Consider the following 26,919-nt stretch of genomic DNA (forward strand, 5'->3'; position numbering starts at 1 on the left):
CATAATGTTAAAATTCCAAATTCAAATTTAAAATTGAATAAAACTCTTGTTTGTTGAACAAAAATATGGAGAAATTCAATTTTTTTGATGAGAACGCTTGAAACTTCTTGAAAGAGATAATATTATGAGTACCAGCGGTTTTTGTGCTTGGTAGCAATCTCTTCCAGGCAATCTGTAGGAGATATGGAATAACCCTGATACAAAATAAAAATGTTCTACCAAAATAATTGAGTGAACTAAAATTAACAGACTACTAAGTTAGTAACAGCCTCCGTGGTCTAGTGGTTAGAGCGTTAGGCTCACGATCTGGAGGTCCGGGTTCGACTCCCGATGGCCGTCGAAATCACTTTGTGAGACTGTCCTTTGTTTGGTAAGGACTTTTCAGGCTGGAATCACCTGATTGTCCGAAAAAGTAAGATGATTACGGAATCATACACGGGCTTCGGAGGGCACGTTAAGCCGTTGGTCTCGGCTATTAGCCGTAAAAACACCTCCACCAACCCGCAGTGGAGCAGCGTGGTGGAGTATGCTCCATACCCCCTCCGGTTGATTGAGGGGGGGGGGGCAGTGCCCAGCAGTGGGAGGAATATAGGCTGTTTATGTAGTTAGTCTACGAAACATAGCTACGTATATACATAACCTCATGCCTATTTCCAACGGGGATGAGCAGAGACTATGAAATTCCGTTTGGTCTGATCCTTACATTCTTCTCTAACTTTATCTATATTCAACAAACAGATCTACAAACTTTTAATGTATACTTAAACCGGGATAATCCTAAAAACACGCATTGTTCCTTACAAGTTAGTTTCCCTAGAGGACGTCCCAAACAATTAGCAACAATTATCAGACGTTTAGTACCCGGTAGGTACCAAACGGACACAGTGCACGGGGGATTCCCGGCGTCTAAGAAGTTCGTATTTGTTTGTGTGGGGTGAGCGTCTAATTCAGAACTAAATACGAACTCCACGAAACGTGAAGTCAATAAAGAGTTTCACTTCTAACTTGCTAGAGGCAGGTCCAATTTTGATATGTTTTTCTTTTGTAGGGGTAGTTTTTTGTATCATTTAAAATCAGAAACAACTTGAGTATGTCGATCATAAACAAATTTTTTTTTTAATAATATACTAAAAATGAAATATAAAAAAATGATTTTTTTTTATTCCCACGTATAGCCGTTGGTCCCGGCTATTAGCCGTAAAAATACTTCCACCAACCCGCAGTGGAGCAGCGTGGTGGAGTATGCTCCATACTCCTACCGGTTGATTGAGGGGAGGCCTGTGCCCAGCAGTGGGACGTATATAGGCTATTTGTGTTCGTTGGTTTTTTATTCCAACGAACAATGGATTTAAAATACTTTTCTGGTTATGTACAGAGGCGTATCATATCCATCTTAGGACTTCGTATCGACAGTGGCTGCAAGTTTTCTTTGATTACTTGTGGCTTTGCCCACCCCAGTAGGGATTACGGGCGTGAGTTTATGTATGTATGTATGTACAGAGGCGGCTAGCGATCAGTAGGTACTTATAAACCGTTTTTGTGTTTGTCCGTTTGTTTGTCAGAGGGTCTCAAATTTCAACCTTTAAAAGGCTGTATCTTTTGAACTTATTATTATTGCGTATGGCACACAAATATCCTGCTTGGATCAAATATCCAGCTTAAGCTCCCCTAACCAAGTCTCCGCTGCATCCGTCACACAATGCAGTTCGGCTATACCACCTGGGAACCGGTGCAGAGGGCACTCGTTCACTATGTGGGATATGGTTTGGTCCGGGTGACCACATTCACAGTATGGTGACTCCTTTAAGCCCCATTTACATAGGTGATGGTTTGACTTTCCATGGTTGGTCCTACACCGGTTTAGTCGTGTCCAGATTTTCCGCTTGGAGTCAAAGCCAGGGACCCTCCGTGAGGGATCCCGAATAAGGTCCGAATTTGTGCCGTCGAACATGTTCCACTCCAGCCTCCACGCATCTTCCACACTGAACTGACTTTTTACGCGCTCGTCATTCCAGATCGGTGACCTTGATGGAAGGCGTGCCCTGGGTAGGTTATCCAGCGTGTCCCTTATTGGCATGGGGCCAGAGCGGTTCATGTAGAAGCACTTATTCCACTCAATTGCGGCCGCTCTGCACCTACGTAGCCCAGGCGGTGGAATATGAGCCAGGACTGGAAGAATCTTTTGAACTATACTTGATACATGGTTGAAATTTGCCAAGAATTTGCATTATTGGAGCGAATATTACATCAAGTAATAAAAAATCTGAAAACGAAGGAGGGTATATACATCTGGCCTCGCTCTGAACAAAATATTTATTTGCCCCACCAAAGATGATTCTGAATTCGAATTTTATAAAAAACTACGCCTTCAAAAGAAAAAAAAATCTTCAAAATCGGACTTGTCCCTGGCAAATTAGAAGTTGCTTAGGAACCTCCGGTTTATTGACTCCACTATTTTAGTGTTCTTTGGTTTTGATTCACACGTGAACAACATAACATTTTTCAGATCCATAACCCCTCCTGTTGATAGAGGGCAAGCTATGCTCAACAGTAGAACGTATAACTCCACTTGATATTAACTCTGAATCACGAGCTAAATCATCCCCCTCAGTATTCAGTACTGTGTCACTAACACCCTGAATAGGCTATTATGTACATTATTATTTATTAATATAATAATTATGTTTGTAGGTGAGTAATGTCTTTCAAATAAACAGTAACTATAAACTATTTTACTACATAGAGATCAAAAAGTGTTCTAATACAGTAGACAGACAGTCGTAACTACAATGTGCTGACCAGTCCACTACCAACTTACACAAAACAACGGACATTGTCGCGGTACTTTCATATATTAAAAAAGTTACTCGCCCGCTATCAAGGCGAGAAGGTTAATTCCAATTTGTATATTTGTTAGTAATTAAAAAGTAATCGCACATAAGGGGAGTCGGCCGTAACGACCTGAAGTCCAAATGAAACGCCCTTTAATTAAGGTTGCGTTACACGTAGCGTTGTGAAAGGGTGTAACTCACAAAAATATTGATTTCGCTGCAAAGCAATATATTAAAAAAGAATAATAATTCAACATTATTTTAACGACAATAGGAAATAATATTTTTTTTATTATATTTATTTTTACGAATATTTCATTTTAATATTTTTTTTTATTTTATAGTGTTTTAATAATATATTTTTTTTATATTTTTTTTTTATTATTTGTATTTACGAGTGTGTAGACGTTTACAAATAGAAAATACAAATCTTAAAAAAAAGGTCAAAGTTTACCTATTAGGTATTTTAGTTTTGTTTCACGGATATCTTCTAGTATATCCGAAAGGCAGACAAACAACGCAACCAAGACGTGATCAACTGCCTTAGCCAAATTGCTAACAATTTTGACAATCTATAGTGACAGACAAAAAGTGCCATAAGGTGACATGTCACGGACGGTAAATTCCACTTGATATTAACTCAGATTCATGGTCTGAATCATCCCCCTCAGTATATCATTGGCACTGTCAGTTGTCTTAATCATTTGTAACTTCGCTAAGGACCTTCTTCCAAATATTTAATGCCATTTGCGGAAAATCAAAACAGAAATATATCGTAATTTAAGATAGTTACCAAAAGTAATACAACTTATTTTTGCGACAATTCTGATTCTGTCCAACCGTGTTGATATTATTGAATTCAAATCGTTGTAATAAAAAACCATAATGCATTACACAAAAAATCCAAATCACAATTAAAATCAAGACAGCTTTAAGAAATAGAAGCCAAAATTCCGTGTTTGGTTCAAATAAAGCGTAGCTGTGCATTCAAGAAATGTAGTACTCGTATTTCGACAAAAGCAGATGCGAATTCCAGATTTACGAAGTGTTCAGGATGTTAGTCCATAAAGTCCAGAGAAATTCGCAGGAAATAAAAGCAGAAGTAACGACGTGAAAATTTTGCTGACTGTCTCATAAAACATAAACAAATTCGCTAGGATTTTAGTGCTCGCAAAGCGGGTGGTGAAATTTTGGTTTGTTTGAAAATGAACTCTGGCTTGTTGTAAAATAGTCTTTCAAGATTTTGTTGATGGTTTTGACTTCTTTACAGATTTGATATTTTAAATTTGCTTCTTTGTTGGAGTGGAAGCGAATAAAAAATATAGAACACCTTCGGATGTTTATTTATTATATACAGCGTAAAACAGATAGAGATATTTTGTTGTATGATATCTTCTCTAGGAGACATACACAAATATATAACCTTATGTATTCCATGAGGAGCTCGATGGCGCAGCGGTAAACACGCTCGGTCTGCGATTGTTGAAGTTAAGCAACTTTCGCAAAGGCCGGTCATAGGATGGGTGACCACAAAAAAGAAATGTTTTCATCTCGAGCTCCTCCGTGCTTCGGAAGGCACGTTAAGCCGTTGGTCCCGGCTGCATTAGCAGTCGTTAATAACCGCCAATCCGCACTGGGCCCGCGTGATGGTTTAAGGCCCGATCTCCCTATCCATCCATAGGGAAGGCCCGTGCCCCAGCAGTGGGGACGTTAATGGGCTGATGATGATGATGATGATGTATTCCATCACATTTCCACTTTTCTGATTAGAAAATATCTTCATCGACAAAATATCAACATAACATAATATAAGCTCACGAATATATCCCATTTGGATGAACGAGGTATCCACACCTCACCGAGCTTTCTTGATGGTTTAAATTCAAAACGACGAAATAGGAACTCAATAATTATATATTCTGGGGTTACGCACATTTGCATCGCGCCCACAGTACCCGTGGGGTAGACATATGTCGAGTTACCCTTTTCATTGGCGGTGACGCGTTCTGGGACCGTACTAAGAGTTCAGATATTGGCCCGTTGCTTGTAACGAGACAACAGATGTGTACGAATGATAACTCGAAATGTAACCCAAAAATGTTTTGGGAATACAAGAGTGACGGGAAACGGATTTAAAAAAAAACTGAGGCCTTCGTTTTTCAGGTTATTGGGTTGTTTCGTTTTGGCCAGAAAGTTTGTAGGATAAAGAACTTTGGCTATTAAGTATTCAGTTTAGTATTTCATAGTTATTCTAATGTCTAGGGATCTAAAAAAGCCCAATTGAAGCAATTCGGGGATACTTGTAAAATCAATATTGCTATATTGATACAGGTTGACATTGGTGCTAATTCCTGCAGACGCCACCTAATTTTATTTTATGTCATACCTGTCATTTTCTTATCCGATGAAAAAGAAAGGGACGGGTAATCATAAAATTTATGGAACACACGTCAATTTTAAGTAGAAATCTAAAACAACCGTCTAAAAAAATTACATCGGCCAATAACCCGACAGAGTTAAGTAGACAGCACGTCAAACGGATTGCATACCAGCGAGATGCCTTTTTTATCGCACGGGTTATTCATTCATTTTAAAATTAACTTGTTGACAATCATCCGTCCATTTCACCTCACCGAGCTTTCTGTTAGACCAACGTGACGGGTGGTGAGCCGTATCGCCGCAGGCTAAACTGCACTTAAGATAAATTAATAACTCATTAGTGCAATTACAATACTGAGTTTCGAACCGGCGCTTCCTGTTTGAGAAGCAAGCCGTCAAACATTTTGTTTAAGCGGCCACTATTCAAATTAACATCTAAATATAAACCTACCCATACATAACATTGATCTCACTAATTGATTGCGTAAATGTAAATTAGCACAACATTCAGTAATCAAATTGGAATAAATTGTGCTGCGAACTCATTATGCATTCGACAACATTTGAAATGTTTCATTGCAAATGCACGCTGCGTTTTAAGCTCAATGTACATAGATACAAGCGTTATTATTATTTATTTAAATCAGATGACGTCCTCCGTGGTCCAGTGGTTGAACGTTGCACTCACGATCCGGAGCTCCCAGGTTCGATTCCCGGTGGGGACATGTCACAAAAATTACTTTGTGGTCCTTAGTTTGGTTAGAACATTACTGGCTGATCACCAGATCGTCCGAAAGTAAGATGATTCGTGCTTCGGAAGGCACGTTGAGCCGTTGGTCCCGGTTACTATAATAATAATAATCTTTATTGAACATAGACTTACAATTACTAATTTAAGTAAAACATCGTAACGAAAACTTTGAGGGATGATTCAGACCATGATTCTGAGTTGACATCAAGTGCAATTTTACGTCGCAAAAGTAAGGAACTGAAAATGATTAAAAAAGAAAAGTTTTCATGAATGTTTCGTTAGTAAATTCCACTTGATATTAACTCAAAATCATAGTCTGAATCATTCCCCTCAGTATCTATTACGGTGTCACTAACAATAATGCCTACTTGTACTTCTACGAGGTGGACTGATTCAGCTCATTATTCTGAGTTAATAATAAGTGGAATTTTCCATCGCCAAAGTATTGAAAGTATTGAAGATAATTAAAAAAAAAACTTAATAAAAAAGACATTAATTTTGTGACGGAATATTCCACTTGATTTTAACTCAGATTCATGGTCTGAATCATCCCCCTTAGTGATCGTTACGATGTCACTAACACCTTGTATAGGTATTTAATTATATAAAATCCCACCATAATGGTCATCTAGATATAGAATTGAATATATAATATCTTATACAAGTTATTTCAAGGTTTCAAATGCGTTCAGGGCGGAGTATTTTGTCAGTTTCTCTTCATATATCCCCTGAACGTGCAACAATTTAATTTTCTATAAAGTATTTTTATTACATTTATCACTTCATGCTTGTTCACACGGTGCACAACTATAATTCATTCTCGCCATATTTCCCGAGGAAGTTATAAAATCGACTGCAGACCGCCATAAAATTACTAAGTTCCCGAACTAAACCATTTTCTTTGGCTATATGGTATGTAGCTTCCCATCTAAGATGTATTTAATAAATTCGTCGTGTCTTATTAAGCGTCCAATCATCTTGCCTCTTCTGTCATCAATAACTCTCAATATTTGCCGCTTTTCCCCTACTCTTACTAGCCTTCGTCATTAGTAACTCTTTCACTCCAACTTATTATTTCCATCCTTCTCCAACACCACACTTCAAAGGCCTCGAGTCACAGGAAAGAGAGGAAGGGGAAACCAAGTAGAGCTTACATGGAACTGATTAAAGAGAAGACGAACGTCGTGTCTTATAAGGAAGTGAAGGAATTGGCCTTTGATAGACAAGAATGGAGAATGCTACACCGACAAGAGCGTGGCCCTTAAATTAGTGATGCGGGTCTCCTTTTTCAAACTTACGTATTTTCTTTCTCTTTCTGTCAAATGCCCTTTCATTTTCTTCTTGTACCTTTCGTAGTCCTCCTATGTATTTCTGCCTTTCCTTACTCTTAAACATCTTATTGTCTTCCTCTTGTAGCTTTAGGTTTAGCACCTTATCTTGTACACTTTTGTCCATGCATTTTTTCTTATTATTTTTATTGACAACGTTCCAAATCCTGTTTTATCTTTAGCTCACTGTACCATGTGGAGGAAGCAAGAGAAGTGTGCCAGGATCGAAGCAAGTGGGATTCCATAGTCTCTACTTACCCCGGTGGGAAATAGGCGTGAGTCTAAAAAAGTGAGTATGTATGTAAAAATAGTCCCCTCACAGCCACGCCCTGAGCCGAAGTAGACGCTCAACTGGGCACCCTCAGGCCAGTTGTCCTGAATTGTGTACCGGGTAGCGCTCAGTGCTTCCCATTTGTGCGGCTAAGTAGTTAATGCCATCTGCGGCAAATCTGAAATAAGTCACGTCAAAAAATACCGCTAGGTTACCGCATCTATCTGTTATTTTATTTCTCACAGCCCATTTCAACAGCAACATTCGCAGTAGATTCATATTGTAAAACAGTTTATTACTTCCCGAAGCGAACCGTTCTTTTGTTGACGAAATTGTTGCACATTTATTGCGCTGTAAAATGGACGATGTCGTTTTGATATCTTTATTACTTTGTGATTCCGATAGGTCCTTGATGGCTTGTGACAAATATTTTGTTAGGTGACAAACATAATCAAGAGCCGTAAGGTAATAAGCGGACTTCATGATAGAAGATATGATGGCATCTGTCTGAGAACTGATATTCAGAGCGGAGCCACCTGATACAAGCATAACATAAACAGCCTATATACGTCCTACTGCTGGGCACAGGCCTCCCCTCAATCAACCGGAGGGGGTGTGGAGCGTTCTCCACCACGCTGCTCCACTGCGGGTTGGTGGAGCATGGATACAAGCATAATAGTGCTGATTCCAGTACACACCTTAATTTTATTTTAAGTTATACCTGTCATTTTCTTATCCGCCGAAAAGGAAAGGGACGGGTAATTAATTGACAGACAAAATTTATGGAATACATGTCAATTTTAGGCAAGTTAGGGAAGTTTAAAAATCCTCCAAAATCCTCCATTATGTAAAAATTGACGAATCGAAAATATCTTTAAAATGAAGATAAAAATACACATTTAAAAATATACTTTTTGAATTTGAGTTTTGATTCAACGCCCGTAATTATTAGGTTCCGGGAGAAGATGAATGATGTGTGAAAATTAAATAATATGTTTTTATATTGTTTACACCTAAGTTTCATAATTATGTTTAATTATGTTTGTGTCGAAATATCGGGAGTCTCATATCCCCATTTAAACGCGGTAAGAACCCGTTATTATGTGCTTTAATTATGATAATAACCGCGTAAACTTAAAACAATGTATGTTTAATTATATTATTATTGTTTATATTTAAAGTTTCACGGCGCATTGGCGCCTCTGCACTGTAAAGTCGTGAAACGTAAATAAATAAATGAATAATAAATAAATAAATTATAAGATACCTCCATGATAGTTCTGTTCGGAGAACGCGTGACATCTTTCTAGTCTGTCTTAGTGTCGAGGATTCGAATCCCGGCTTGAATTCATGTTTACATCATAGATAATTGATATTACGCGGTCGCCAGGATTTGTGCCCGGTTAATGGGAATACACACCATCGTGGAGCTCGGTGGCGCAGCGTTAAACGCGCTCGGTCTGCGATTGTTGAAGTTAAGCAACTTTCGCAAAGGTCGGTCATAGGATGGGTGACCACAAATAAAAAGTTTTCATCTCGAGCTCCTTCGTGCTTCGGAAGGCACGTTAAGCCGTTGGTCCCGGCTGCATTAGCAGTCGTTAATAACCATCAATCCCATTAGTCATCAATCCCATCAGGCCCATCCAATGGGCCCGCGTGATGGTTTAAGGCCCGTTCTCCCTATCCATCCATAGGGAAGGCCTGTGCCCCAGCAGTGGGGACATTAACGGGCTGATGATGATGAATGGCAATAAGCTTGCCCCCTATTAGATGATACTTAAACATAGCTTGCAAGGGGTGTGTCAACTATGTAAACCCCGAAGGGGTAGGTAGAGATGGATCTCTACCTACCCCTTCGGGGATACAGGCGTGATGCTTTGCTTAAAATCACATAGAAAAAATTACGACATTAATGACATACAATAAATGGTCATGTTGTTTGTTTATTTAGACAAATGAGTTAAGTGTTACAAGTTTTTATGATATAAAACTATTTGCTAATAATTTGGTAGTGCCCATCCCTAATTAGTTTGGTGATGAGGGTCATGGGGTGTGTGCCTTCAGCTACATTGTTATGTGGTTGGACGCTAGTGATTGTAACTACAAGTTTGGCTTACGTTCGGATATTGCAACTTTGCATTCGTCCGATCATGACCTATGCAGGGGTAGTTTTCGCTCACGCGAGTCCCTCTCAAATCCACCGTCTACAGGTAATACAAAATCGTTTCATGCGGAAAGCCACGGGAGCTCCGTGGTTCCTTCGCAATGAAAATCTGCACATTGACCTAATTCTGCCAGCTACGACTGACTCCACGGATCTGCCGTATTCTTGTTGTCTTTATGGTTTCTGTCAACTTTCCTTCGTCTTTCTTTCTTCATCTTGTTATTCTATTCTGTCATCATCATCATCATCAATTTAAGAGCTTCGCTCATTTTCCATGCTACTTTTTAAGGGAAAAATAGGGCAGTGGTTTCCTCTTGCCTTCCACCCCGCAGTACTCTGTCTGACGCAAGTGGGATGGCGCCCAGAGTAGTCTATTACAAAGCTGTACTAGGACTCCTGTCCTCCGCCTCTGAATAGTACTGACAGTGCTGCCCTCTGTCAGGTTCCAGGTTACAGTCCCTATGACTTACGACCGATGGCTCCCATCTTCGCCTCTGCAACCGTTGAGGTCTTCATCTGTATTCCTGGGTTCTACGTTATACCCCGTAGGTAGGTAGATCGTAGGTCAATTCTATGTAAGTTTATTTGCTTCGCTATATTTGTTTATATATCTGTCTGTCTTTTTCTTATCCCATAAAAACAACAAAATCTCTAATAGGACTCCGCCAGCTTGAGTCGGTCCGAATCTACGAACCCGAGCGCGCCGGCCCCCACCTCGATCAAGACATGTGCCGCGTGCCTAGAGTCACTCACCGGGCCTCCCTCAACAGGGTCCCACCGGCTGGGCTGATTTGCCGACGGCATCAACGGACTGACACTGGGCATACGGAGGGGCGAGCCCCGCACGCCGTACCCCACCCCCGTGCCCCACCCGTCTTCGCGGGCGGCGAAAGCACCCACACCAAGGGGGCACAGCAGTGACGACAACCACACGGAGAGTCAGTTCAATTTAAAGCGATCGGAACAAGAAAAAGAAGTGAAAAAGTGAAAGTAAGGAGAAATAAAGTGTATAATGAAATTCGTTTCTCCTTGGACTCAGTGAGTTTCCTTCCAATCCCGAAACCCACTTCCGTAGCAGTATCATACCATGGTCATATCAGTCCCGGCACAGGCAAAATTATTCTTTGTATGAATTTCCATGGCTCAACGCCCACTAGACCTCCGATTGTTCCGTCTCCGACCTACACCGTAGCGTGCGTGCCATGCACGGACCGGCCTGAATTCCCGGTACATACGGGGATAGAACGGCGTTGCTCCGTAGCAGTGGGTATAGTAGCGCCCGGCACGTGCCGGTCTGTGCCTAATACTATCCTAGCACGGTCCTAGTATGATACGGTGTTGTGGGCACAGGCCTTTAAGTAAGACCCAGCGGGAGTGAGGTACCTAGCTCGGCGCCTTACGATAATTTTTGTCATAAGTTATTCAAATTCAAAAATATCTTTATTCAGTGGGTAACATTTTGAACTTTGAATCGTCAATTTTTACATAACGAACGTCTCATCCGCTTAAAACAACTGCAGCTTCTCACAACCTGTGTAGCCGGGGAAAAGAAGCTGCAAGATAAACCTCGGCACAGGGCCCTAGACTATCTTTTTAAAAAAAAAAAACACAAAATAATTATTATACAATTGAGTAATTTAGCTGCCTAATATCAGTTCTCAGACAGTTAATCCCATGCATTCATATCTTCCAAATAATCACTAACCTAATATAGTTACATCCGAAAGTATGTCAAATTTTTCGGATACCATACGAAAGCTCACATCCCTGCTCTAAACATATTTGAGGTTTGAATTAAATTACAGTAATCCCAAGTTGGGGACATGGTTGTTAGCAAAAAGGGGGTTGTTAAGCATAGTTCTTAAGCCGCAAAGGCGAACAGTTTTCTCGAAGTTTCGCATAACATGCTAGTTCTAATAGTAGGAAGCATGTTGGAGCAGAAATTTTAATAAAGATGCCGCTATATTTGCAGCATAGAATAGAAACATACGATTTCTTTTTTAATAGAAAGATTATGACACGAGGAAGAAGTCGCGTCACCAAAAAGTTTACCATAAAAATATCAAAAAGATGGTAAAAGTTCCTTCTAAGTAGTTGCAACTACTTAAATCAAAATTCTTCCTCATCACACGCTTTGAAAATTCGGATGCCATCCAGTAACATTACGTGCCAAAATCTTCTGATAACGTCATCAGATATTTTCAACTTAACAAAACAAAAGTGGACCCTGTCTTATGTGTTATAGAGGTTATCATTTCCTGTTAAACTGAAAATTTTGACAGCGAATGCGATGCTTAAGAATTTTAGGGCTCGTTCATACACGACGGGAACCGCGAATCATAGAATACGTAGGTACTTATTTAAATTTAATACTGATTAGAGCAGGCATCTCTGCGCGTGTACGAATCTTTCATCATCATCATCATCACCAGCCCATTAACGTCCCCACTGCTGGGGCACGGGCCTTCCCTATGGATGGATAGGGAGATGGGGCCTTAAACCACCACGCGGGCCCAGTGCGGATTGGTGGTTATTAACGACTGCTAATGTAGCCGGGACCAACGCGCAACGGCTTAACGTGCCTTCCGAAGCACGGAGGAGCTCGAGATGAAAACTTTTTTTTGTGGTCACCCATCCTATGACCGGCCTTTGCGAAAGTTGCTTAACTTCAACAATCGCAGACCGAGCGCGTTTACCGCAGCGACACCAAGCTCCGCTAATAAAATAAGTCTGTCGTATGAAAACGCGCGGTTTTCGCCATGTTTGAACGAGGCTTATGTTGAGTTTATGCCCATTTTAGGCATTACAGCCGTCAAATCGATCTCGGCAACAGTTTTGATACCTAATCGACATATCTCATCTATTGTTCCTTCTTCTGTCGTATGGGTTGTGAGGTGGATTACCAACCTCATCAACCCTGGTGTCAGGGTTATTATTGAGCCGCCAAAGGCCCTTGACATGGCTCATGTAACGACTACATACTTACACCAGTTAGTAGTAACCGGGACCAATGGCTTAACGTGCCTTCCGAAGCACGGACCATCTTACTGTTGGACAATCAGGTGATCAGCCTGTAATGTCCTAACCAAACTAGGGATCACAAAGTGTTTTTTTTTTGTGATATGTTCCCACCGGGATTCGAACCCGGGCCTCCGGATCGTGAGACCAACGCTCAAACCACTGAACCACGGAGGCCTTTAATCTATGATGTGCCCCGTATGCGGGATGATTTGTATGTGTATTCTTTTTCACATGGACTACACGTATAACATTTGTTACATGTTGATGGACTAGTACAGTTTATTTATTGGAACACTTATAATATATTTCTGCATCGGCAAAAAGAGACCACAAGCTCGTGTGACACTACTTAGGTACATATAACACAAAAACTTTGTAAGATTGAGTTCACACGATGCGTTGTGTCTCTGTTGCGTTGCGACGAATCGCGTGGCGCTGAGCGGTGACATTCCGTTGCGTCGTTCCAAATATTTTTTACATACATACATAAACTTAAGCCTATTTTCCACCGCGGTAAACAGAAACTATGGAATTCCATTTGCGTTCCTGTCAAACTTCTCTTGCTTCCTCCATCTTCATCAATCGTTTCATACACGCACGCCGGTTCAGAGTAGATCTTACTAAACTTTTTCTACGGACATCTCCAATTCGGTCAATGTACGTCTTTCTAGGTCTTTCTCTGCCAGCCCTACCACCAACCTTCGCTTTATTTATTCTGCTTTCTATTCTCCTTCATCCGCTCTATGTGTTTAAACCAACTTAACATTCCTTTCAATATTTTTTTATGGCGTCAATAAATTGCTTATTATCACAAATTCCATAAACACGTTATGTTGTTTCATAAAAGGTATATTGTAGTCTATCCTATACTCAAATTATCTCCTATTTCGATGCGACACGAATTGCGTTGCACCGTGTGGAAGATGCATATTCTTATTTGTGCTACATTAACGACTAGTGTTAATTACTTAACTCCTGTTTTGTCCTCCTGTGATAGGTTGAGCATTCACAAGTCTCAAGAAAACAGCCTATATCACTCCTGATGTAAAATTTAGGTCACACCATGCATTGTGACGCCTCAGGGGTAACGCTGCGTCATTTTTCAATTATAGGCCATTGTGACGTCTTTTTAACCCCTTCAGAGCTCGTCGGGATGAGTGGTGCTGGGGGATTGAAAAGGCAGTGGCGTCCCTCAAAATACAGTTTTTTTTTTAATTAGTTTACGTTCACCGAAATATACCTAATTAAAGCTTTTAGAAGTTTTATCTGGCCGCTATGATGTCTAGAGGTGGCTGGGGCACGTGTTCCGAATGGAACCTTCCCGTCTACCACGTCGTGTTTTACTTGGCGCAATAGCACACGGTAAGAGAGATGTCGGAAGACCGGTGCTTCGATTTAAAGATTGCGTCAAAAGAGACATGAGCTCATTTGGAATTTACCACGAGGCATGGGAGGAGCTCGCCAATGATCGAGACCTGTGGAGGAAGCGTGTGCTCGATGGACGCGACACTCATGATCACACCTGGTTTGACACACTGGCAAGCAGGAGAATGAAACGCCATCAAACCGACAACAATCCACCAGTTGGAGACTTCTCCTGCAGAGTGTGCGGTAGAGTTTGCCGCTCTAGGATTGGCTTGCACAGCCATGAAAGAAAGTGCATTTCTTCGAGGCAATGACGTCATGAATCGTCTGAAACAGATGTATAAGGCCAATGATGATAATGATGTCTAATTCGCAGGTCAGGTGTGCCCAATCCACTCCCCTGTAGATCCGGAGCGGCAGCCGGGGTGGCTGGCAAGCCACTAGCTAGAGTAGAGTAGTACCGGTCCCGTCTTGGTTGATTTTGGCGCTCCCAGAGACATCCCCCCCCCCGATCCCGCCCTCCTAAAACAGCCGCACCGCTCGCACCGATCCACTAGGGCCGACTGTGTGGTGTCATATTGAATCAATTTTCAGCTACAAAAAACATTATTGCTATTTAACGGTTGTTGACATTACACACTTGCATTTATATGCGAAATGTCAAATGACACTCAGCTAGAAATTGACACCGTGTGGCCCCTCCCTAAGCGTTCGGTGCACATTTCCTATCTGTGCTGCATTGTGCAGTGTCGACCCGTGTTTATTGCAGCGTCGCATTGCTCGAGTTTCCGATATTAGAATCCTGCAATTAGGTTTCCTTTGTTGTTTACAACTGTAACTGTGCTGGAAGTTTGTTCAATGAGGCGTGTGTTGTACGTTTACGTGATAATTGTTGTCTGTAGACTTTGATTGTCATATTGATATAGATCTTGATACTTTTTCTATAATTACATACAGTGCCGGTTTTAACTCTACCAGAGCCCTGGGCGAGATTTCTATGGCGCCCTTTAACTGCAATTCAAACCCAAACGAAAAAAGGGAAAGCATAATGAAAAAAATTAAAATACATAATTATTTATTATAAAAGCGGATGAAGGATAATAGGATTGCAAAAGCGGTATATAAAGCGAAAGTTGATGGTAGGGCTGGCAGAGGAAGACCGAGAAGGACTTACGATGACCAAATTGGAGATGTCCTTAGAAAAGGTTCAATACGATCTACTCTGAACCGGCATGCGTGTATGAAGCGATTGATGAATGTGGAGGAAGCAAGAGAAGTGTGTCAGGATCGAAGCAAATGGAATTCTATAGTCTCTGCTTACCCCGGTGGGAAATAGGCGTGAGTTTATGTATGTATGTATGTATTTATTATAAAAAATAACCACTTTTTAGAAAAAAACTAGTAAAATTTTACTTTTCTGGCCTTTCTATGAGCTCTCTTTTCAGCATCTCTTTAGCAAACTGCGGCCCCCCTTTTATACGGCGCCCTGGTCGTACGCCCAACCGCGCCCTACCCTAAAACCGCTACTGATTACATAAAATAGACTCAGACTTAGGAAGCAGTGGTAGCCCAATTGGTAGAACGCTTGCCTCGTAATTTGAGATCGCTGGTTCGAATCCAGCAGAGGCGTATGATTATCGAATTTGAACGAAAACACCGTGAGGAAACCCACATTCCCGAGAAAAGCATTTTCGGAGGTATGTGACCTAACCTGTATTGGGCTGGTTTTCTCCTCGCGGGTTGGAAGGTCAGACAGGCAATCGCTTCTGTAAAAAAACCCGCCCTGTTAATTCCTCTGGTTAGGTAAGCGGACCCTGTGAAAAACGGGATAATGCTAGGGAGGTAAATCAGAGTTAGGGACATATTTCACGGGAATACCTTGGCAGCGCCACCATAATCGCGTCACCAATAAACAGAACGATTATCATTCGCTGCGTCAGTTGGCCTAAGCCTGTCAACGACTGTAGAATCATATAACATAACATAACCTCACACGCCTCCACAACACCTCCACCAACCCGCAGTGGTGCAGCCTGGTGGAGTACGCTCCATTCCCCCTCCGGTTGATTGAGGGGATATCTGTGCCCAGCAGTGGGAAGTAAATAGGCTGTTTATGTTTATTTAAGCTTACGATTATATCCCAATTGGAGTAGTCAGAGGTACATCCATCGCAAGGTGAACTAAGTACCTACTCGTCATGGAGCTTTACGTTAGACCAATGTGATAGGTGGCGAGCCGTATCGCTGTCAAACAGTGTAGCATACTGGGTGTTAGTGACATCGTAACGAATACTGAGGGGGTTGATTCAGACCATGATTCTGAGTTAAAATCAAGTGGAATTTTCCGTCGCAAAATTCATGGTTTTTTTTTAGTTTTTTTTTTAATTATTTTCAATTCTATACTTTTGCGATGGGAAATTCCACTTGATATTAACTCAGAATAATCAGATGAATCATCACTCTCAGTATTCGTTACGATGACACTTACACCCCGTAAAAGTACATACGGTAGCCATATAAGTAGGTATGGGTGTTAGTGACACCGTAACGAATACTGAGGGGGATGGTTCAGACCATGATTCTGAGTTGATATCAAGTGGAATTTCGTGTCAAAAAATTCATGAAATTTTTTCTTTTCTTTTTAATTATTTTCCAATCCATACTTTTGCGACGGAAATTTCTACTTGATATCAACTCAGAATCATGGCCTGAACCACCCCTCAAAGTTTTCGTTACGATGTCACTAACATGTATGTATGTGTATGAGAGTGTGTGTATGTGTGTTTGTGTGTATACCTATGTGTATATGTGTGCATCAATGCCTGCCGCATTAGACAAAAAGATTTTTTGTAAATCGGTCCAGGCGTCTTTGATAAATCGGGTAACATACATAAAAAAGAAGGTCCTGACGCGAAGAGAACTTCCTCCTTTTTTGAAGTCACTTAAAAATAATACTAAGAGGAAAAAGATATAGTGCGCGCCGCGAAACAAGTCAACGGATTTTACTCAGTCAGTTACGAAACAAAAGTCAAATAATCAATTAACTTTTGTTTCGTTTCTAAGTGAAGCAAATGGGTATTTTACAAAGGCCGTAAATCTAGTCTAGACACAATGTTATTTGGCATTGTCTTTGACCACAAACCACGAAATAAAATATCCCCGTCTCTCCCTCATCGTATCCTATTTTGTATCATGAAGATCTGGTGGGTTAAATACAGCGAAAGTTGATGGTAGGGCTGGCAGAGGAAGACCTAGAAGGACTTACATTGACCAAATTAAAGATGTCATTCGAAAAGGTTCAGTGCGATCTACTCTAAACCGGCGTGCGTGTATGAAGCGATTGATGAATGTGGAGGATCGAAGCAAATGGAATTCCATGCTCTCTGCTTACCCCGGTGGGAAATAGGCGTGAGTTAATGTATGTAGGAGTTAACAAAAAGGCTACATCAAAGCAATTCATCTAAAAAGCAATATTGATATTTGACATTTGTGTGCATTGACATGGCGTACTCACTTTTATATGCGCAAAATGTCAAATTGCAATATTGCTTTTTTAGATGAATTGCTTCTATGTGGCCTTTTTGTTAACTCCTACATACATAAACTCATGCCTATTTCCCACTGGGGTAACCAGAGAGCATGGAATTCCATTTGCTTCGATCCTCCACATTCATCAATCGCTTCATATACGCACACCGGTTTAGAGTAGATCGCACTGAACCTTTTCGAAGGACATCTTTAATTTGGTCAATGTAAGTCCTTCTCGGTCTTCCTCTGCCAGCCCTACCATCAACTTTCGCTGTTAGTATAAACGTAGTTATTAATTAATACGAAACTTGATGAACACAACGACAAAACAGACATCATAGCCTGACGATAGTTATATTAACATAACATAAACAGCCTGTATACCTCCCACTGCTGGGCACAGGCCTCCCCTCAATCAACCGGAGGGGGTATGGAGCATACTCCAGCACGCTGCTCTACTGCGGGTTGGTGGTGTTTTTACGACGGACGGCTTAACGTGCCCTTCGAAGCACGGAATCATCTTACTTTTTCGGACAATCAGGTGATTCAAGCCTGAAAAGTCCTTACTAAACAAAGGACAGTCTCACAAAGTGATTTCGACAATGGCCCCATCGGTAATCGAACCCGGACCTCCAGATCGTGAGCCTTACGCTCTAACCACTAGACCACGGAGGCTGTTTAGTTTTATTAGAAATAGGTATATTAGTTAGTACTTACATGGTATCATAATCTACCTCTATATTCAGTGTTTGGAAAAAACGCTGACCTTGGTTTGAATGTAAATACTTGCATACCCTTTTCAATTCTTGAGAACCGAACATTTTTTAGACGTAAAAAATACTTTTATTCGAGGTCCATTCTACGAATTTTAAAAACAAAATGAATAAAGGTTCGTCCTTTTACATTTATTTTATGTGAGATAGGTACTCGATGTATTTTTTTTGTAAGGGCTTTGCATTTCAAGAGAAATTCCTATCTGAGTGTCTTTGAAGAAGTAATTCGTAGACTGTTAAAGTAAATTTAAATTTATATAAACATACATAAACTCACGCCTTTTTCTCACCGGGGTAGGCAGAGACAATGGAATTCCATTTGCTACGATCCTGACACACTTCTCTTGCTTCCTCCACATTCATCAATCGTTTCATACACGCAAAACGGTTCAGAGTAGATCGTACTGAACGTTTTCTAAGGAAATCTCCAATTTGGTCAATGTACGTCCTTCTAGGTTTTCCTCTGCCTCTATCAACATTAAAATGTAGGAGTTCGGTGGCGCAGCGGTTAATGCGTTCGGTCTGCGATTGTTGAAGTTAAGCAACTACGGGTGACCACAAAAAAAGTTTTCATTTCGAGCTCCTCTGTGCTTCGGAAGGCACGTTAAGCCGTTGGTCTCGGCTGCATTAGCAGTCGTTAATAACCATCAATCCGCACTGGGCCCGCGTGATGGTTTAAGGCCCGATCTCCCTATCCATCCATAGGGAAGGCCCGTGCCCCAGCAGTGGGGACGTTAATGGGCTGATGATGATGAAGTAACTACCGTAGTTTATTAGGGCCCAACCTCACTTACCAACTTGCAGATCTAGTTGGTAGCACAAACAACATGACGAGACACCAACTTCTTCTTCTTCTTGTCGCTTTGATGGCATTCGGATTTTTTCAGCCTAGTATTTTGCCACTGGGACAGCATTTTCGAACGAGACACCATGATGTCGTATTTATATTTACTTAAAACTGTTTTAATTTTGATGTCCTAGTGTGATGGTGCCTTAAACCTTACATTAAAAACACTAAATTCACACTAACTCGATAGCTACGTAAACACAGCTTCACGCAGCCAAAAAAAGCAACTCTTTTTTACAAATACCATAGCCAGCAGAAGTGGAGTGTGCGCGTTTGTAAAAATGTAAATTTTATTGCCTAAAAGCAAGCTGGGCTGAATAAATATTTGAACTAAAGCGGAGTGCACACTGAGCATGCGCTCTGGACACATACTTAGATATACTGGCCGGTTGTGACACCGACGCGGAGGGGAATGTGAGCTTCTGTTTTTATTCATATAAAGTGAGGGAAATGTATAGGTCTCAGAAAAATGATTGATAGGAGTTGCCAATAACACGAGGAACGCGCACGAAAGCCGTGTTAGCCCAGTTGGAAGAACGCTTGACTCACATTTTGAGGTCGCAGGTTCAAATCCCAGCACGTGCCAAACCACTGTTGTTCAAAATTCTAGATTAAGTAAATTAAATTCATCTTTTTTGGGGTTATGTATACGTTTTTACAATAAAATACCAGATAATATTTTAAATTTGTCAGAGAATAAATTTAAAGCTCACGTGAAGCTTACTTTATGTAAAAAAGCTTATTATAAGATTAATGATTACCTAAATGATAAAAATGTCTGGTATTGAATGTGTTCCTCTAGTTATTAAATAACTTGTAATGTACTCTCATTGATTTAAAAGATGTGTTGCTGATGCAGTTTCTTGTCATTTCTTCTCCTCAGCCATAATACCTTGCGAAATGACGTAAATTCAAAAATATTACATTGACCTTCAACAAGTTTATCCATGATAATGACGTTGAATAAATGATTCTGATTCTGATTTTTTAATTTGTTTTCGAATTAATGTTGGGAACGAAAACATCGTGAGGAAACCCACATTCCTTAGACATGCGATCGGGGTATATAATTATCCAAAAACACAATTTAAAAAAAAATTACAGCGCCATCTTTATTATGGTTGAGGAACGTAGCCTGGAAAATCCAAATTCAAATTCAAAAATATCTTCATTCAGTAGGTAACACAGTTACACTTTGCATCGTCAATTTTTACATAACGAACGTCTCGTCCGCTTAAAACTACTGCAGCTTCTCACAGCCTGTATAGCCGGGGAAAAGAAGCTGCAAGAAATACCTCGGCACAGGGCCCTAGACGAAAGTCCTCCATTACAGGACAGTGTAATAGCACACCATCGGTACATGTGCATGTACATCTCTGTCCACGAAACGTGCCTCCTTGCACCGTTAATCTTGTTTATTATACAATTTATTATCTCGAACTGAGCACGCAGTATAGTAGACAAAGCGAATTTTATTTTAAAATAACACAATCACTGGGGAGAGTGTTCTGTTACGGCCGTCTTCGTTTTAGTTATTATTTTTTTATTATTGTTTTATTAAAGGTATAAAAAAACCACCGACATACATAACATATCATCATCATCATCATTATCAACTGTACGACGCCCAATGCTGGGCATAGGCCTCCCCCAAGCATCTCCACGACGATCGGTCCTGCGCTGCCCGCATCCAGCGGCTTCCCGCGACCTTCACCAAATTGTCGGTCCACCTTTTAGCGGGCCTATCCAATGAGCGTCGTCCGACACGTGGTCACCATTTGAGAACCTTTTCGCCCCAGCGGCCATCGGTTCTCCTCGCTATGTGTCCTGCCCACTGCCACTTCAGCTTGACAATTTTCCGAGCTATGTCGGTGACTTTAGTTCTCCTGCGGATCTCCTCATTTCTGATTCGATCGAGCAGGGAAATACCGAGCACAGCTCTCTCCATTGCCCGCTGAGCGACACCGAGACCAATATACATAACACAAATACAAACAACAAAATGTATAAAAAAGAAACATAAAATATAAAATTTTATACCTAGCCTAGTTAGTAGGTACATACTATTTCATATTTGCGTCACGGTGGACCTGTAGCCAATATCTAAAAAAGAATTGGTCATCGCAAATCACTTGCAAAATTTCATTTCCGGTGACGCGAAGTCGATTCCAAAAGGAAGCAATGCGAGACATCACTACAACAAAGAAATCGGGCACTTTCGCCTCGGTAAACGTGTTATGAAACCGTTATGAAAGTACCTACTCCTATGGTGATCTTCAGTCTCAGTTGTGAGGCCACGGAGCTACCACGCAGGCCCCTGCTGACAAGCCGCTGATATGGCTCATGTAGCGACTAGGACTTACTTCAGAAAGTACACTGGCTTAACGTGCCTTCCGAGAATCGCTGAGGCCGATACAAATTTATTATGCTTAACTAGCAGGTAATTAAAAGCTTACATTATTGGGCAAGGGATCTAGAAATGAAGGATTTTGTAATTTTGAATCCCGAGCTAAAGGTCCGAGTATGATTCGCGAAAGGGATATAATCGAAATCACTTTGTGCGACTGTCCTTTGTTTGGTAAAGACATTGCAGGCTTACATCACCTGATTGACTGAAAAAGTAAGATGATTCAGTGCTTCAAAGGGCACGTTAAGCCGTTGGTCTCGGCTATTTGTCATAAAAAAAGAACCTCCATCAAGCCGCAGCAAAGCAGCGTGGTGGAGTATGCTCCATACACCCTCCGGTTGCTTGTGTCCAGCAGTGGGACGCATATAGGCTGTTCGTGTTATGTTGTTGTAAAGGACCATGTAATTTATTTATCGAGGATAGTCCATCACCCACTCACACACTCACTCACTCACTCATTACATGTTTAGAGACAAGTACCTATCTGGTGACCCCGTTAGAGATTACAAGCGTGATGTGGGTCTGTAAATTATTATCTCTTAGCCACCGAAAATGATTTTGACGGAGGAGCTGTGGTAATCCATAGAGTATTCGCAGGTTTGAATCCAGCACGGACCTAAAACTATTATTTTCGAAATCGTTTTTCGAGTTCATGTTTAGATCATAAATGATTATCACGTGCTCAGCGGTAAAGGAAAAACATCGTGAGGAAACTCACATACCCAAGATAACTCCGTTTCGGGGTATGTGACCTAACCTGTATTGTGCTGGTTTCCCTCGCGGGTTGAAAGGTCAGACAGGCAATCGCTTCTGTAAAAAACCAGACCCGTCAAATCTTTAGCTTAGATAAGCGGACTCTGTGAGAAACGGTATAATGCTAGAGAGATTATGAGCCACAGAGAATAAGTTGTCTGTTCTTAAAATGTACGGTTACGGTCTGTCTTTATTTCAACAGAGAAAAGACTCCTGGAAAATTTACCGCTGAACGCGAAGAATAAGATAAAGAGAGATTTTGGACACTTGAGAAACATTTTATTTCCTTATTCAGTAAAGTTGGAGATTGCATCATTACTACAGCTGTTTTACCAAAATATTAACTAGCGAAAGGTGTGGAATGTTTATTATTGCATATGCCAAAAAAAATCTTGCGTGGATAATATCTTGTTTAAGCTCCCTTAACCAAGTCTCAGCCGCATCCATCAAACAATGCAGCTCGGCTATGCCACCTGGGAACCGGAGTAGAGCGCACTCCTTCAATATACGAGATAGGGTTTGATCCGGGTGACCACATTCACTGTATAAATGTAAAATGAAATGTGAGAATGATGGAAACACAAGTTTTGTAGAATTAAATGTTATAATTTACAATACCAACCGACAGCGGATAACTAACATTGACAAACTTGCAAAAAAGTAGAACTAAAAATATCTGACTCTCGCAGTTTTAGTTACAATGATAAGACAATGACACCGTATTTCCACGGACTCCCCCATCTAGCGCATTTTTAAACGTTCAGATCTTGAGACTACAGCCATTTTTGGTTAGAAAGTTCTCTCTCTCTCTTTATTTAAGAGCTGCGCTCTTGTCGGTGGAGTAATCGCCTTCATTACTCCATAGATAGGGCATGTAGAACGGTGGTTGCCCCAATCGCCTTCCGTTCCGCAGTACACCGACCAATTTCTCAATCGGTGATGTTCTAGCTAGAACCCTACCAGAATCCATTTCCTCGGCCTCCAACCAGCACTGATACCGCTGCTGCCCAGCATCAGGGGTGCGCTTTTGAAGTAGCGGCACCTACTCGCTACGTCACAAGATCGTTATAGAACCTAAGTAGCATTTTATAGGTTAGCCCGTCCCAGTGAGCTACCCACTACGTTCCGCTAATCCTGTCGCTGTTTGGTCGGAGACTGTTTATTTTTATATTCGCAGCTAACCATCATATCTGTTGGCCGTTCCACTATCCGCCACCTGTGTACCCCGTAGATGGCCTACAGCTCAGCCTACTAGAAAGTTCTTAGATTGATAATATATGATGAACATATTTCTACTAATTATTCGATATTTCTAGTAACGGTGATCACTCCATTTCGCAATGGATATGACCATGATCATTACGGGGGCCAATTTGTCTATCCTTCATCTTCCGCCTAACGTTAAACCGTTTTCATAAGGTCTGCTTGCCTTACCTGAAGATTTGATTTGATTTTTATCGAAGCAACTACCTGTCTGACCTTAGCAGCCCAATACAGATTAAGTCGCTCGTGTAGCTTGTTCCAACGTCGATCTCTTCTCCTCGTGGAAGAATAAAGTCAAGAGCAAGCCCATCTTAATTAAAAAAAAAAGTCACATACCTCCGAAACGCATTTAACCAATATCCAATTTTGTCTATCCGTATGTTTGATAAATAAACCAGATAACCAGACCAATGTAGTCAAATTTACAAATAACTGACTTCAACTGATTGACACTTCGACGGATTGTTTCGAATGGTATGTTTAATTTGCGATACATTTTCTCATTAACACTAACAACACACAGCGATAAAATTCAATTCATGGCACCAAATACAGGGTGTTAATGAGATTGTAACGAAAACTTTGAGGGATGATTCAGACCATGATTCTGAGAGCATACTTAATGAAAATAATTTAAGAAAAAGACTAAAATTTTCATGAATTTTCCAACAGGAAATTTCACTTGATATCGACTCAAAATCATAGTCCTATTTATCTATTATTTACATTTCACAACTTTACAGTGCAGAAGCGCCAATTCGCCGTGAAACTTTCAATATAAGCAATAATATAATTAGACATATGAAACTTAAGTGTAAAGAATATAAAAACATAAGTAATTGAATTTTTACACATCATTCATCATATCGCACAACCTTAGACACTCGCGACACACATACGTCCACTCACTCACAAACATAACACACCCTGGAACCATCCCCCTCAATATTCATTACGGTGTCACTAACCCATACCCTCTTGTATGGCTACCTGTACGTACTTGTACGTGGTGTAAGTGAAATTGTAACGAATACTGAGAGGGATAATTCAGCTCGTTATTCTGATCAAGTGGAATTTTCCATCGCAAAGGTATAATAAAATTGAAAATATTAAAAAAAATACTAAAAAACATTATGAATTTTGCGACGGAAAATTCCACTAGAACGAAATTCTGAATCATGGTCTGAATTTTTCCAGTCAGTATTCGTTACTATGTCACTAACATCCTGTATATTTTACAAATTATAGAGAGCCGTGGCAGCCTGGTTGGAAAAACGCTTGGCTCTTATTGTTAGATCACAGGTTCTGATTCAGCATGGGCGTAACCAATGATTTTTTAAATTAATCCGCGATAGTCCTGCCCGAAGAACGCGGGACATATATCGTAGCATCGTTGCATCGTAACTGCGAATCCCGAATCGGACTGTAAACCACTGAATTCGGCTTTATGAGTTTGTTCATTGAATTAATGTTTGGATCGTATATAGTAATTAAAATCGTGAATTCCAAGATTTGTGCCCGGTTAATAGCAATACTTACCTTACGATAATTTCGACGAACATCCGTCTTGCTTTTTTGTAATTGTTTTGTTGAAATTTGATATAGAAGAAGAAGAAGAATAGAAGATGTTATTGTCTTGTTTTTGTGTGTGGCGCCATTTTATAATAAACTATTTCTATTCTATTATATTTAATAGGTGGCGCCCTATTAAATGGGATTTAAACATAGCTAGCAAAGAATACGTATGTATAACTGTAAGTCTCTACCTACCCCTTCGAAGATACAGTTGTGATGTTATGTTAAGTTACTTACATTTTTTCAGTGTCCGGGCATTTTGTTATTTTATTCATAGTTCAGTCCAGGACGTACCGTACCCAGAAAAGTACCCAAACTGTGGGAATTTTTTTAGTCAAATTGTATTTTTATCATACTTAACAATTTTTATATCCAGAATTCATTTATCTGACGAATATTATAATATTTTACTAATATTATAAATGTGAAAGTTCGTGAGTATGCATGTTTGTTACTCTTTCACGCAAAAACTACTGAATGGATTTTAATGAAACTTTACAAAAATGTAGCTTATTCAGACTACCGTCTTCGGAAGGCATGTCAACCCGTTGGTCCCGGTTACTACTTACTGATGTAAGTAATTAGTCGTTACATGAGTCATGTCAGGGGCCTTTGGCGGCTCAATAGTAACACTGACACCAGAACGAGAGAAGAAGAAGATTCATTGATCCTCCCTAAAAGCTGTAGACGAATTTTTAAATGATAAGTTTTAATTTTAATACACACTTCCTCTCTTCCCTTCAACGTTGCTGTGCCCTACAGGGTCCATGTTTTAGTTCCTATGCCTATGTAACACCCCATTGTACTACATGGAATGCAATAAATAATTGAATTGAATTGAAGCCAGGCAACAAAGCTCTTCATAAATGGCTTTTGTGCTTTTTTACTTCCAGGAATGTTCCCAAAGTGGGAATGTCTTATGTGTGGGAATGACTTATGCTGAGCGAGGTCCTTTTATTCCGGACTCCACCGCAGATGATCGGGCCGTCAGTGCGTTGCATTTAGAATACTTAGTTTTATTATTATTGTTTTTATGATTTTTGGTTTGTTTTTCTTTTTGTTTTGGTATAAGTATTTTTTTTTTGTCTATGTACTTATTGATTTCCGTGTGGTTGCTGTCCTGTGTTAAATGTAATGCACCTGTCTGTCTGTGTCTGTGGTGTCCGGAAGTAATAAATATTTATTTCTTTCTTTCTTTCTAAACAGCACGTCCCTGGTTCCGGCCCGTGGGTTTGCCACTAAATAAATTACCGGTGTATGAATTAAATATCCGAGCTGCAGTCCCACTGCCGTCGTCGGGAATAATGACTCGTTTCGTTGTTTGTTATACTTTTTACACCTCCCCCAGTTTCCCAGCGTAGCTACTATTAATTTTCTATATTCCTTTATTAATGCGAACGGGAAATGTAACTTGCGGTAAAATGTGGAAAATTTCGCAGATAAATTCACGATATTGGCTTTATTAGATTCATTCTACTTGCTTATGTTTTCATATTTCGTTTCTAAAGGCTTCGTTTCGTTGGGTTCACGATCTAGAGTTTGAAATCCCAGTGGGCACATATCAGAAATACTTTGTGATTGAAAGAAATACCTAGTTTAGTAAGGACATAGCAGGCTGATCACCCAATTGTCCGAGAGTAAGTTCCGTGCTTAGGAGGGCACAA

The sequence above is a fragment of the Pectinophora gossypiella genome, chromosome 17 (genome assembly GCF_024362695.1).
Source record: "Pectinophora gossypiella chromosome 17, ilPecGoss1.1, whole genome shotgun sequence".
Taxonomy (NCBI): Eukaryota; Metazoa; Arthropoda; class Insecta; order Lepidoptera; family Gelechiidae; genus Pectinophora; species Pectinophora gossypiella.